Raw genomic sequence first — 14,503 nt, 5'->3', positions numbered from 1 at the left:
TTAGGAGATAGGAGATTTTTGTTTTGTATAGCTATCGATGTATAAATGTAGGTTGAAACTAGGCATTTCAAGGCGGCCGGTATGTTCGCACCGGTCACCACTTTCACGGGTTTCTACCTAGAGAAAAAAACCATACCACTGCAAGATCACTCACTCGATCATGAGTGACCCGAGTAGATGAACAGTAGGAGATATAGTTGACCTATTCTGCCCAATGTCCCTTATCAATCTATCCCGTACCATATCGATCGCTTCACGATCAACGGTAGGGCCGAGTGTAGGTAGCAAACCGATAAGAAAAAAACATCGCACGCAGTGGTGTAGGTCCCTAGAATTTTTATATAAGTTAGTCCGCAATAAACCTTTCACAGGAACAGTCGTTTGTTTAAGTACACGTCGCGTGATTATTTTATACCTTGCAAACGATTAAATACAGTCCACATAATTCACCCCGAATAAGTACTCGCGTGTTAAGTGCTTTCTGTGCGCGTTATCCGACGACTTTAAAGCAAGTGATTAAGTCCCTGATTGAACACCATCTATCTTACATTTCATCCATCATCTTGAATCTGCTAACTTTATTGCTTCCACTTGAAAAATGTTTTATTGTTGAAATTTGTAGCTGATTATGATTTAACTTGAAAAGACATAGAGGTTTTGTGCCTACGGGAGAAGAGGTAGTTACATTATTTTCACTCCCGCGGGTTTTCCCCTCTATCAATAAAAAAAAAAAATATTCAACACATCATAATTCCTTCCTATTATTCAGCTACGAATGTAACAACGATGGTGAGTTCACCATGTTATATCTTCATTTTATTCCAGCAGACAGCAATTTCAAATTTATAAAAAAAAATCTACATATGCCAGCAACACTGACTGGGTGTATCCTATGGCTTACCTTCCCTACTAACATAATTCCTAAATTCCCGAGACATTTATGAGGGGTCGTAGAGTTCTCTGCATCTCTCTGAAGTAAATGTTGGACTAACATACCTTTCCTATCCCTACCAGTTGTAAGGACGTGGCCAGGACAATCCTTAACTGTTGGAGCGGGATGTTTCTTTATCTGGGAGATAGTATTTATTTCCTACTTACTATCTGTCCAGTTACAGAAATCCGTCTTGCTCTTAATAGTTTTGAATTCGTACCACCTACGATATTGTGCAACTTGTTCGATGCTAATGCTAATGCTAATGCTAATATATTTACTATTATGAAATTCAATTAGTTTTAGAATTATCAAAACAAAAATAATTGGGTTTTCTTAAATCAATTCGTATTATATCAACATAGTTAAAACTTCAGTTTTGCATGAAATTTTGAAAACCTGACCAAGTTGCCTGAATTTTTGTGATCCACTGAAAGTCAGTCCACGACCCATCGATTGAGAAACGCTGAGCTAAACATTTCGCTCATGACTCCCTCACTGCAGTCCTGCCTCATTACGGAGAATTCCATCACCACAGTCGAAGGAACACAATCGGCCGGAATTAATTACCTTCGCTCCGTTTGTCCGTGACCGTCTGAAACTCCTTCCGCCTATATTTGCTTTGCATCGATCCTACCGAACAGATCAACGCATCGGGCGCATTTTTCCATGCCCATTGTTTTCGGCTCGGATGCATCAATGTTACAAAATGTTGCATAAAATTACCAACCTATCAGCTACTGCTGCTGCTTGGGAATCGGCTTGAATGTCGGCAATCCGATACATCTTTTTTGCTTGTTTGCCAGTTTGCTTGCTTGCTGAGAAGACTTTGAAGGGAATAGCGTACCAATGGAATTACATTTCTTCTAGTTTTGTTATCTTAAACGGTACAACATTATCTATTGTGTACACTGCAAGCTCACAGGGGATGGAACAGGGAGCAGTTGGCCGCAGTAGTGATTGTCTTTTGTGGCCAACAACGATTTATCGTGACCGTGTTCGGAATCCAATTGGCTGTTACCCCTGCGCAATGTAATTACTCGGAGGGTATAGAATGGTATGGAGAAATTGGCCGACGACGACAGCGACGGGAGCAAGTCCACCATCATCATTTTCAGTTGGTTATCTGATGCTGGATGCTTCATTTGTGAAGAGATTTTTTTTTTCTTAGACGGTTATTATAGATTGTTTTAATTTAATTAAAATTTGCAAAACAAATTTACAAAATCAGGTGCATGCAAGCACGTAAGTTCTTTTATCAAGTTCGTTTAGCAAAATTGTTTCCTTTCATGGTTAGCAGGCATAGGCGTAACTAGGTTGCTACTCCGTTAATGTCAGATCTCTTGTAATTACACAGAGAACCAATAGATGATGCTTGGGACTACCATTCATACTCAATGTGTACAAACTGGTGATCTCATACTTTACAAAAGGCAATAAGTGATGTCATGGTGGTTAGAACTGTTAACCAAAAAGGTAACCAGTTATTGAAAATAAACATTATTTTTCTTATTTCCCAAAGGGCGACAAGGGTAATTCTTAGTGGGTAACGAGTTCCAAAGCTACCATCACATTACTTTCAGGCCGTGAGTAGTAAGCTCGGAAAAGCAATTTGTTTTTTTTTTCAGCAAAACCTACTGGGCGTGGAAATATCGATTTACATGCGATTCTCGTATAAAAGCTGTAACCAAAACGCCCATCCATTCTGCACTCCTCTAATATAAAATTAAATGCACCCATCAAATAGAAATAAATATATAATTTGAATTTTATGATGGCCACCTTAGTGATAAACAAATGTTTGAAAGCTATTTCGCCTTCAAGTGCAACATTAAAATGTGCTGCGGTTTTTTAGATACAACGTTTATTGTGCTCATCAGGTCAGTTTGATTTTATTTCGGCTGCCTTTTGAGTGCTCATGTGCTCCTGCGAAGACAGGTAATTACATCTCTAAATATATTAAGGAATTTTTTTATGCAAATTTTCACTAGGCGCTCTCGAAGAGAAGAAATTTGCTGCACTCCTAGGGATAAGAGCAAACGGTTGTAAAATATTCCGCGTTATATCGATTGAGTTGGTCGGATTTTATACGTTTTTTTCATGCTACCGTATTGAACCGAAATTCGAACAATAAATCTAGATAGAGCTGGAATTAGGGCGTAACAGCTTTTGTAAACAGTGACTTATCTCGATGATTTTTTGGAAGTCATGGCTCTCCCTGGCAAATCGACATCACCATCGAGTAGAGGAAGACTTCTCCTACTCGATGGATATGTTGGTTTGTGTAGGCATGTCTTGAATTCCGAGAAATCAACAAGAGAAATCATTGTTTACAAAGGCTGTTACGCCATAATTCCAGCTCTATCTAGAAATGCATAAATCCGAACGGTTTTAAATGATATTTGTCAACCCGAGCAAAGGATTATGCCAAATTGATAGCTAGTAGTGATATCCGGTAATCAAGATTTGATAACTGAACGTGCTTTCATTATGGTTGTATAAACAGCTAACATAACAAAAAATATTAAAAAATAATACGCCATGGATATCACATAAATAACTGATTAAGTTTTCATTGAAAACACCTTGATAGCAAATCATGTGGTCCATGTACATTTTTTTCAAGAAATTTCAAATTATTTAATCAATTTGGTATTAAAGCCTTACGCTGATAACTGAAAAATGAATGGCAGTATTTTTTCTCTTTTCTTACCATGCGGATAATATTTGTAGTTCTGAACAAATTCTTCCATAATAACAACTCATAACAATATTAGTCAGGGTTAATAACTAAATTAGTTTTCCGATAACAACTGAACACAAAATGATATCTGGAATAACGAGACTTGTTCTCACAATGCTATCAGGTTGTTATCAAAGATTTGAGGCCATTTAGCAACAATATGCAGCAAGGATCGTTTGTTCACCAAACTCGGTCGAAAACTCGAGCAACCCAAGATGCAGCTACCAGGGGTTCTTAGCCTCCTTCCAGTGACGCTGCACGGACACGGTCTCACGATGACGAATCTACCGGGGAATTCCAACCTTCAGTGATTGACGTAGAACACGGTGAGGAATACGATTGTGTGGAATGTAAGCGGCCCAACAATGCCGAGTTATACATGGTACAGTGCGGGAAATGCAAGCACTGGTATCATTTCTCGTGCGGAAAGGTGGATATTGCTACTGTACGATCCAGTGATTTCATCTGTGTGAAGTGTGTACCGAAGGTCCCCCCCCCCCTAGTTTGAGAACTGGCCGGTCTAGCACTTAAAGTTCTCGGCGTGCCCAGATGGCATGGGAACTGAATAAGCTGGAGGACGAAATGCGTTCACGGGAACAGTTGGAAGAAGAGCGGCTGCAAAAGGAAAAACTGCTAAAAAGAATATTTGGTGAACGAAGCAGTCGGAGCCAGATAAGCAGCCAACAGAAGGTGGAAGCGTGGTTCAAACAACAAATATCCACCCACGGTGAACCCGCTATCGACTCACACGCTACCCGATCAACACCACAATAACAACGAATTTCCCGAACGTAGTAACCAGTGGGTCCCAGCTGGAACTACGGAATCGATCCCTCGCACCACGGAAAGTATTTCCATAGGGTACAGTCGGGGGATCGAAGACGATTTCGCGAAGGAACCATTCGGACAGCAACAACGGCGTGCCGATAGTCAAGCGAATGTCCCTCTTCTACCGTTAGTTAACATCCAGCCGTATGTTCGCTTTCTGGACGATGTACAGGATCAGAGTTCGGAAAACGCCCGACTTGCAAACTCGATAATTGTGGACAAATTTCCGAGTGTCGCCCCTAAGCCAATGAGAACCGTACCATATACAGTGTGGCAACGCAAGACAAACGAGATGCGCCGCGCCGTGATGAGATGGACGAATCCCAGTGTCAACAACAGCGCGAGCAGAAGTTAATCCATTTATTGAGGCAATCCGAGGATCAGCGGGAGCGGGACAGGCAACGTATGCAACAAATCGAAGCCATGCTAGAGAAGCAGCACGACGTCGAAGCGAAATATCAAAAAGAGAATGATGTCCGGAGGAAGAGAGAACTGGATCTGGTGAACCGACACAAGCTTTTCGAGCAACAGGACGCCCAAGAGCAAGCCAGGCGAACAGAAGAGTAGCAGTCATTCCTGGTAAAGGAGCAGCAGTTGATCGAGCGGTTGGAAGCTCTACGCCTCAACTACAGCATATCTGCAGCGGAACAGCGCTCAGCGGCCGGGCAAATCTCAGCCGCGGAACAGCGCTCAGCAGCGGAACAGCGCTCAGCAGCGGAACAGCGCTCAGCAGCGGAACAGCGGGTAAGCGTAAAAAAGCGTCAGGCGACGCAACAGCATTCTGCGGCGGACAATCATCACTCTGTGGTGAACCTGTGCGCTTCAGCGGAACAACTTAGGAGCTCCCGAGGACCAACCCAGGAAGGCGTAGCCGTGACTACAAACCCTCCAACGGCTTCAGATAGTGGTTCCCATGATGATCAAAATAAATCTAACCGAAACTTGCTCGATAACGATCGAAATAGATCGACACCTAGTCCAAGTGTCACTAGCCAGGGTAGGAGATTAGGAACACCCCATTGAACCTTTGTACCATCTTTATAGGGCCTCCTTTAGTAAAGCCGTTAGGGCAGTCACAATTCGTACAGAATTCCGCGGATTTAAACCAATTCGCGCCCGTTCAACACTAGTCGGTAATGCAGGGACCGACGCCTCAACAGTTGGCAGCGAGATAAGTTATCTCCAGAGAACTTCCGGTGTTCAGTGGCGATCCCATCGAATGAACACTTTTTATTGGTAGCTACAACCATTCCACCATGGCGTGCGGCTACACTGACTCAGAAAATCTGCTTCGTTTACAACGGTCGCTTAAAGGAGCCGCTAAGGAAGCCATCAGCAGTTTTCTTCTCCATCCATCCACCATGTCGCAAGTTCTGTCAACCCTGCACACGCTGTACGGAAGACCAGAGCAGATCGTGCACAGCCTAGTCGCCAAAGTTCGAGGTACACCCGCTCTCAAAGCAGAAAGGCTGGAGACGTTGATCCATTTTGGTTTGGCGGTCCAAAACTTGTGTGGCCACCTGCAAGCTGTTGGAATGAACAACCACCTCTCCAATCTCATCCTTCTACAAGAGCTCGTGGATAAACTGCCGGCTGTATCAAGAGAACCTGCCTGTGGTCGATTTGAAAGCGTTCAGGGAGTACATGAGGAAGGTGACAACCGCTACTAGTGGTGTTACGACCTTCCAGGATCCAGGAGCAGCTGACAATCCATCTGGTGATCGGCGAGGACAGAACAAGAGCGCTAAAGGCAACGGAGAAGCAGAAATGTGTCCAGCGTGCCACGGCCACACGGCTGCTAGCTGTGTAACTTTCAAGAAGCTTTCGATCGACGTTCGGTGGAACCTCGGCAAGGACAACAAACTCTGCCGCCGATGTCTCGTATCGATCCGTTATCAATAATTGTGAGAAACGTCACCTGCTGACGACAACGAAGCTTCGAGAAGGTAAAGAGCGAGAACCAATCGCTGCAAAGACTCGCATCGGCTGGGTGATATGCGGCCGTGTACGAGGGGGGAGAAGAAAATTTCCAGCATCGCCAAATGCACATATGCGCTGACCTGGGCTCTGACACGGCAAAGCACGACCTCCACGACTATGTTCGAGAGTTTTTCTCTGTGGAGAGCCTTGGAGTTGCTGTCGCTCCCAAGTTAGAAGGAAGTTAAGACGAACGAGCGCGCAGAATTCTCGAGGAGACAACAGTTCGTACGGCAAGTGGGAAGTTCGAGACTGGGCTACTTTGGAGAAAAGATTCCATCGAGTTCCCGGACAGTCGACCAATGGCCGAGCGTCGGTTGAGGTGTCTTGAGAAGCGCTTGCAAAATGATTCGAAGCTCTATGACAGCGTACGACAGCAGGTAGCAGACTACGAAATGAAAGGGTACGTCCACGTAGTAACGAAGGAGGAATTGACAGAGTTTGATCCATGGCGTACGTTGTACCTTCCGCTTGGCGTGGTACTGAATCCAAACAAGCCTGGAAAAGTGCGCGTTATTTGGGACGCGGCAGCGAAAGTGAACGGAGTGTCGTTAAACTCAATGCTACTCAAAGGGCCTGATCTGCTGACTCCACAGCTATGTGTTATCTTCAAGTGTCGGGACCGCGAGGTAGCGTTTTCCGGAGACATCCAGGAAATGTTCCTACAAGTCGGAATCAGGAAGAAGGATCGAAGTGCGCTGTTATTCGTCTTCCGTAACTCACCGAGTGAACCGATGGTGACAATGGCTTCCAACATCGCCATTTTAGGTTCAACTTGTTCTCCTGCGCAGTCACAGTACGTGAAGAACTTCAACGCAACGGAGAATGAACGAGACTACCCAATAGCAGCGGCAGCGATCAAGGATAGACATTATGTCGATGACTATCTAGACAGCGTCGACACGGAAGCGGAGGCTGTCGAACTAGCGCTGGAAGTAGCGCAAGTACACCGAAAAGCAGGATTCCATATACGCAACTGGGTGTCGAATCGATCTTCGGTCCTGGAAGCCATCGGTGAAGTGAGTCCAGCTACGGTTAAAACTCTTTCGATGAACAGCCAGAGCGGTTTCGAGCGGATGCTAGGAATATCGTGGCTGCCGAGCGAAGATTTGTTCTGCTTCACGATCATTCTACAAGAGAACATGGAGAGAAAGACCACACCAACTAAAAGGGCGATGCTGAGCTTCGTGATGAAGATCTACGATCCTTTGGGGCTTGTTGGCTCACTAGTAGTCCAAGGGAAGATTCTGCTGCAAGACGTCTGGACCTGTTGTGTAGCTAAAGGTTTTTAAATTGGACTCAGGATTCGGTCTTTGGGAGATCAATATTTTGGATCCATTCTTTGTTTATTCAAAAAATTGTAAAAATCAACCCAAACAACTTGGTTAATTTAATGAAAATAAGCTCTGAATCAATATCAATAGCTCCTAATGTTGTATAAAATGTTGTCTCTTTCATTATTACGCATTAAATAACAACTTTCAATTTATTATTTTCAAAGCTGCCAGTTCTAGTTTTTATGCACAGATGGCAAACTCCTTCATGGTTGTAAATCAGTTTTTCCAGTATGGAGCATACCATGACTACACGACGAGGACTTTACACACCTGCCATGGCCAGCTCAGTTGCCGGATTGAAATACAAATGAGCCACTTTGGTCGACGTTGGTAGCTCATATTCGAAGCATTTTTCCTCCTTCGTTGAAAACATCTTCTGATGCAATAATGGTACAATATTCCACTAGAAGCCATCCAACAACTCTAGGATTCAATTCCCAGACGAATCCCAGCTGTTTTCCAACATCATATTAGATGGTTATATTATAACATTTTCATAAAATTTTAAATGGCATTCCTAATTTATAAATAATATTTCATTAATAATAGGAGCAATAGTTCTAATGTTGGCTTATGGATCTAAGATAGGGGCCATTGCTAAAAATCTGATAGTTTTCAATTTTATCTAGCTTAACGCGTCATTGGGACGGTACTAATGGATATTTTTGGTCGCTATTGAAAATTTAGTCGATTGCTGAATTTATGTATGGGCCCAAATAAGTGACATTTAGGCCGACGTTACATCCATTTCCCCTACATAGCTTAGCAAATAGCTAATAGCTTTGGAACCCAGATTAAAAGCGCAACTTTTCAAATAAGAGTGGTTTGTACGCACTGTCATTATTTTTTTAATTCAAATGCAGGAAATGGCACTCACTGATGGTCACTAGCGAGCACACAAGTGCTGGCGGACATCTCCAGAGCTGACGTCGACAGTCATTTTTTTTTTTCATTAAAGAGTTGTTGTTGTGCTCTTGCTACACTTTTAAAACAAAAGAGAGACTTTTATTGCCTACAACCAGAGTTTAAAGACCTAACCTCTCCATCCACTACTAGTAGTCAAAGGTCCATTTCAAGACTTCAGATAGTTCGAGATGTTGAACGGCATTGTGAAGTGAAAATACAATTTTCCTTTTACATGTTATCCTGGGACATCTGCTGGTTCCAGAATGAGCTCCCCAATGGCATTGTTTTGTGCAAAAACGTGATTGCAGCCTACTACAGGTCCTCCCGGGGATTCCAGTGACTCCGGAAAGGTCAATGATTCACTTCAAGTCTATAGAATGAATATTCATTAAAATCCATGAAGGAAGAGCTGTCGCACGACATGTTTTTGAGTAAAAACGCAATTGTACCCTACAGGTTCTCCCGGGGCATCCCAGTGGTTCTGAGAGCGACCAATGTGGTCAATGATTCATTTGATGTTTATGGAAAGCCTATTCATGAAAAAACCATGTAGAATGAGCTGTCGCGCGGCATGTTTTGGTGTAAAAATGCAATTATCCCCTGCTCCAGGTTCCCCCGAGGGCATACCGGAAGTTGCGAGAGTGGCCAATGTGATCAATGATACATTTTAAGTTTATCAAAGGTCTATTGACGTGAAACCATGAAGAAAGAGCTGTCGTACGGCATGTTTTGAGTGATTAAATGATCTGCCCGCATTCAGAACTATTTATCTGTAATGATTTGCTTTAGAAATGGTTTTTCTTCTTCTTTGTTTTTACTAAAAATATATGTTTTTAATCAGCATCATACATAAGATCTCTTCAAAAATTAAGCAAATTAGCCAAGCCTTCTGGAAACCTGGAATACCACCAGGAATATTTTCGGATACACCGCAGAACAATATTAGTTTTCCAGTCAAATGCTTTTGGAAGATTTAAAATCGGATCATATTTGACGAAGCTACAACACTCCAAAGTTGACCAAAAATTTGCCTATCCTAATTATTTTGAGTAACCCCTGTATATCCTTGATCTAGTTAATTGGTTTTTCTAATGTGATGATTGCGTTTAGCGCCAATTTACAGGATGGCATTTTAAGGGCTTGTTTTGGTTTGAATTTAAAAATTTGATAACCTACGTACTTAATCTAAGGCTTAACCTAACGTGCCAGATTCCTAATGATCAGGTGATCAGATTGCCTACAGCAATCTCTGAACCTTTGGATGATAGCTGTTCTCCGTAACTCCAGCATCTGAAGACCAGCCAGGCGATGAACCTCAGATTTCCTCATTCGTGGAGAAATGTTGAGGATCATCTTCAAAAACTTGTTTTGAACCCTTTATAATTTGAGGTGATGAGAATTTGCGCAACTGTCCCAGATTGGCACCCTGTATTATATTACAGGAAGGATTATTTGCTTATAGACTGCAAGCTCGATTTTCAGGGACAGAGTGGATCTCCTATTGTGGATACAAAGGATTTCATCAGGATGTTAAAATTGGTTTTTGTTTTGTCAATATGTTCCCTGAAAAGCAGCTTGGTGTCAAGTGTAAGGCCGAGGTACACTACCTATTTTGACAATTCCATCACTGTTCCGTTCAAGTTGAAGTTATTATTCTCAAACGGGACAAGTCTGGGTGATTTGGAATGAGTAAATATGATGACCTGGGTCTTTGCTGTGTTGATACGGATCATCCACCTCTTGAAATTTTCGTACAGAACATTTAGGCCTCTCTGAAGTTTGGCGCTCAGAGCTCCGATGACCCTACCCTTAAAGATGATGGATGTGTCATCTGCGAACAGAGACGACGATCCACCATCAGGGAGAGCTGACATATCAGAGGAGAACAGGTTGAATAAGATGGGGATAAGGATGCTTCCCTGTGGGACACCCGCACCGATGTGGAGAGCATCCGATATGATGCCATTGATAGAGACACTGAATGTCCTGTTCGAGAGGTAATTTTTATTTATCTCCAAACATGAAGTTTGGAAGACCGTATCGCTGCAATTTGTAGACCTGACCATCATGCCAAACATTGTCGAACGCTTTTTCAACGTCCAACAATACTATGGTAGTTGTTTTAGATACAGTCTTGTACCGTCTGAACATGTTTGTTACTTGCCAACGAAACTTTTTGCTGCTTGAGCCCCGGAATTCCTTGTACGGCCTTCATGATCCTGTCCGCTTCATGTTGGCTAGGTTCAACGAAGTATACATCCGCTTCGACTTCAAATCTACTGTCCCAAGCTTGGTGTTTTGCGTTCAGGTCGTTGAGGAAATCGAGTAGCTCTCTATGATTTTACAGCTTCACGGTCCATACTTGGTGACGAGTGATAAGGCAGCATGAAGCTGTTCAGATCTAGTCTTGCAGGTGCGCAGGATGACGATCAGCTCTGCAACCAGCGATGCTAGTTCCTCCGATGTAAACGGAGGTTCGTCAACTGAATCGCCTGAGGCAACACGGGCTTACGATAGTCCAGGCGCCGATTTTGCAGGGCCGCTGCAGCAGTGAGGCGATGCTGAGCTGAGGGGGTAGCTCGTTGATTGTTGAGGGGTAGTGGAGGGAGATTTAGAACCAGGAAACGAGGGTGGATTGCCGGGTATTGTTCATCCGTGATGGCTAGTAGTGTACATTTGTTTCGATGTTGGCCTGGCTGGTTGCTAGTAGCCTACTAGTAGCTTCCTGATGTTGATGAATTCCGTTCGCTTGGGGCAGTCGCGAGAAGTGACACGGTGAGTACCGCCGCAATTCACGCACTTCGGCTTGGTGTCATCAGCTTGAGCACAGGTCGCCGTCGAGTGGGCCATAGCGGCCATAGTACACTTTTTTTTTATCTAGTTCATTTATTTGTAAGGCTCAATGGCGTTAGCTTTACGGAGCCGATAATTCATTGTTCTTTGTTTGTAACAAAATTCACTTAATTCTATCTCTAGTAGGAGTTGGGCCGAATACTCGCGGATTACTCGAGGTTAGAGGGGTACATTGTCGAAGGATAGGAAAAGGGGAGAAGCTTGGGGGTAGGGTTTCGTTGTCTCATCAGAACGATGTCGCCAGTATGAACGGTAGTGTGGTTCTAGATTCGTCTGGAGTTCGACCGGCTATGGTGACCAGTGGGCGAAGATGAGACTCATCGAGACGGGGGACAAGACAAACCAAAACTAATAATGAGATACAAAAGACAAACGAATTAAATTCTTATACTAGACATTTGCAGAAACACATAAATCGACTCCATATAGCAGAGATCGCGGGTACCCAGGCCATAGTACACTTGTTGCAGCGTGGTTTCATATGACAGTTCTTCGTGCCATGGCCGAAGGAGAGGCAACTTTTGGATTGGGTCACATCACGGTGTTGTGGTTTGTAGGATTCCCAATAGATAATGACCTGATACAGGTCACGTATGTTCCTCTTCAGCGCAGCAAGAGTGGTGTAGCCTTTCGTGAAGTGAACCAGAAACAGTTGGTCACGATAGTTGTTATTGGGCATAGGCCGTCGATTCTTTGGGTGGACTACCTCTGGTTTCAATACGAGCTTCACCAGTTCATCTTTTACGGCAGCCGCAACCGTCAACCATTTAACAGCATGCAAACAAAAAAACCGATAAATTCATATCAACTCACCTGTTTACATAACATTGGGATCAAACGCTCATTTGCAGCATTCCTGCTTGGACTCCAGCAACACACTATCGAATATGTACGGTGTCCAATCAGTGATGCCACATTTTTTTCTAATTTCAATATGTGTTTCTTCACAAAAAATCTTTTTGATCTGAATCTGGCTGACATAAATCTGTAAAAAAATATGTTTAATTTCTGTATCAGGGTCTCAGTGCGGATTTGCTTAGATCTTCATAGTTCAGAAGGAGTTTGTGCAATGTTTAGAAACTTGGAAAATGACTAAAGTTTGTTTGCTAAAGATTTATTTTTAAATCTCAAAATCCTACAATCTTGATTTTTTAAAGTGATTTGTATCTTTTCTACAAGTCTGAAAATTCAAAACGTCATGTTCCAGTAGTGAGAGTTCCGACTGAAAATTTCCTGGGATTGCTGAAATGGCTTGTTTACCAATTTGACAAAAAAGTATAGTTGATTAACCATTGTTACCATCACATTCTGACATTATCAATTTAAAAAAAGAAAGGGAAACTAATATTACTTCCAACGAGAAATTAGAACATCTGGACATCAGAAGTCCATTCACATGATTCCAAGGCCATTCGAAGATAATACAATAATATTTTATTTAGCGAAACATACGATTTGGGTTTGATCGAATACAACATATCAAGAAGTCTGGCAACTCTTCCATTTTCTCAAACGACCGGTATAAACAGGCACAATCGCGTTATCTGCCGCTGTCTTCGGTTTTATGCTCAAAGATTTAATTCAAGCTGCTCAAAAGGAAGAAATGATTATTTATCAGAACAAATACATAAAAATAATAATTTTTTGTTTTTTTAATGCGTTTATTTTTCCAGGCTCATTTGCCGTAGCTTTGCGGAGCCGGTATTCATCGTTTGGTTTACAAAATTACTTAAAATTAACGCTAGTAAAGCGGGGGCCGATTACCCACGGCTATCTCAAGGTTAGGGGTAACAAATTGTAACAAACGGATGGCAGGGTAGGGATTGAGAACACAAGGATTAGAACTAAGCGACATACTGGAGAAAAAGACAAACATGGGGGTACACCGATAGAGACCTAGAAACTTGAGAGAACACAAGATGACACTAACTACTAAATCCTCAGATCGATCGTTTTAAAAACACATAAATTAAATTCGAGATCTCGGCTCGCCAAGATTGTTTTCCTCGGGCCCTGAGGGATGCGGATAACTCGGAACTAGCAACACAATGTAGGGTGCATGACCAAAGCACGTGGTCAATATCATGATAGCCACTACCACAAGCGCACAAATTGCTGCCTGCGAGCCTGACCCAGACAACCAGAATGCACGTATATTCAAAGTTGTTTTCGTGATATACAAACGTATATACAAACAAACAATTCGTATAGAATGCAAATAAATGGCTTATACGTACAAAAGTGGAGGCCATATACGTGCATATTTTAATTTAATTTTAAACGAGTTGATTTAACATCATATACGATTTAATCTGTAAAACAAATTCATTTTGAAAAGTCATACGATGTAATCCGATTTAATTTGTAATACAGAACGACGAAAAAATGAGTCATCGCATATAGGTAGGAAATTTGCATTCTATACGATTTAACTTAAACATAATGCGAGGTATACCATTCTTATATGCGATTTTGAATTAAACTGTAGCAATTTACGATACTGTGTGTACATTGTTATACGACTTCTGGTTGTCTGGGGATTCGGAAGAAATGCGAGTCTAACGAGTAGTGATTGGACATGAGCCTTGATATGACACGTATAAAGTCAAGGCTCATGTCCAATCCTTTGAACCATGGCTTGTCATTACCCGGAATTGAGCAATGAGATGGGACCCAAACTAAGGTGATAGTATAGGAGCAGTTAGATAAAGTACTCAGTTTAGATATTATTTTAGGCAGGAAATACGAGGATTGCTTGAACAAATAGCCTCCAATGAGCTAAAACTATCCGTAAAAATGAAATAATGGTCAGAAGGTAGTGAGACAATTTTCTCTACTGCGTAGAATATGGCTGCTAGTTCCGCAACATATACGGAACAGGGTTTTTGCAGTTGATATGAGGCGCTATGAAATTCGTTGAATACTCCA

This window comes from Ochlerotatus camptorhynchus, unplaced genomic scaffold (genome assembly GCF_037179485.1).
Source record: "Ochlerotatus camptorhynchus isolate MF236.1 unplaced genomic scaffold, CSIRO-AGI_Acam_v1.1 ptg000191l, whole genome shotgun sequence".
Classification (NCBI taxonomy): Eukaryota; Metazoa; Arthropoda; class Insecta; order Diptera; family Culicidae; genus Ochlerotatus; species Ochlerotatus camptorhynchus.
The sequence above is the reverse complement of the archived record's forward strand: the minus strand, read 5'-3'. Positions refer to the sequence as shown.